At 39.6% G+C, this 1,433-nt stretch overlaps 1 pseudogene; it reads left to right on the top strand.

Annotated features, from left to right (window-relative positions):
* The first annotated feature begins 1,095 nt into the window (after positions 1-1,095).
* LOC149456511 (U2 spliceosomal RNA) lies at positions 1,096-1,199 on the top strand (annotated as a pseudogene).
* Positions 1,200-1,433: the final 234 nt, after the last annotated feature.

Here is a 1,433-nt window from a genome sequence, read left to right as displayed (position 1 = left end):
AACATGGTCACAAAACAGGCCAGGGTCAAAAGGGACACTGTAACTGTTGTGGTGGTGATCAAGGACAATATGACTGGTGTTACAGTGATCAGGGACATGGATTGTGGTTCATTTTTGGGGCTGTAGCAATACTATTCCCATTATGGACTTGAACTCCACTGTTTTCCTCTTTATACAGTACACAAGGCTGAAGAAGGTATTTTATAAATTTGCCACCTCTTTGTTCCCAGCCACCAAATCTGACTTATCTTGTAAGGGGTCTACATGCTCATAACTAATATTTTACTATTAATAAATGTAAATAATTTTGGGTGGGTTTTTCTTATTCTTTTTCACTAACCATTCTTTGTTTTTAATTTTTGCTCTCTTGACTTCCTTTTTACATAATTTATTGTAATCTGTTAATGGTCAAACAATGAAAATTTTTTTTCAATTTTATATAATTTAAAGCCTTATTATTATCTATATGTTTCTGCGTAGAAGTATCACCACAGATTTATTTAAAAAACCAACAGCGGGTAATGCTCTTTTATATGTAGCTAGTGGACACCTGAAACACGTTATCAAAGGGATCCTCACAGGAAAATACCTGCGTGTTTGTCAAAATTGTTTGAATGATCATGATTTTAAAAAAGAAGTAGATCTACTAAGGGAGATATTTTTGAAACACAGTTATAGTAACAAATCACTTAAACATACAAATCGAAGGGCAATATTCAGCCCTCGGGATCTCTTGTTGTTCCAAGGGACACAGGATAAAGAGAAGATTAAAGTGAGACCAATTGTTCAATATCATAGACAGGGTGAAAACATAAGAGAAATTTTACGGAAACACTGGCATCTTCTAACTGAGGTTAACATTATTAAACATTTTGTGGATGAATATCCAAGCCTGATTTTCAGGCATGGATGCTCATTAAAAGACATGTTAGCTCATAGTCCGTCTGAACAACAACAAGGTGAAGATGCATGTGAGTCTTGCCCAAGAGGGATTTTCAAATGCGGCCAATGTTCATTTTGCCAATGTATTGGGGTTTCAAATAATACAATACAGATTAATTAAAATTCACAACTAGACATTTTGTCAACTGTAGAACTGCTTCTCGGCCTTTTGGCTAAGATCAAGTGTAGTATCTGTTCTTATCAGTGTCCAGTTGGGGTGCTCCGGCATCATTCTTGCTTCTAGGTGAGGACGGCTTGCTGTATAGTGGGGGCTCTGAAGGCTAGTACTGACTGGAAGAGAAACCGAGGGACCCACCGGCTGTTGGGGCCCGAGAGTAATTCCCCCTGGAAAACTGGAGGGGCCCAGTTCCTCCTGATTTGAATGGATCTACCTTGTCTGGCCAGGGAGGCAGAGAGTCCACAGGACAGTGCCCCCTGAGTGGTCGCCTCAGGGGTGCTCTTAGTAGCACATGGGGGTGGGATTCCAAGTG

Source organism: Staurois parvus, unplaced genomic scaffold (genome assembly GCF_062004578.1).
Source record: "Staurois parvus isolate SC_StPar_1 unplaced genomic scaffold, SC_StPar_1.0 ptg000361l, whole genome shotgun sequence".
Classification (NCBI taxonomy): Eukaryota; Metazoa; Chordata; class Amphibia; order Anura; family Ranidae; genus Staurois; species Staurois parvus.
This window is presented reverse-complemented; position numbering and strand designations above follow the sequence as displayed.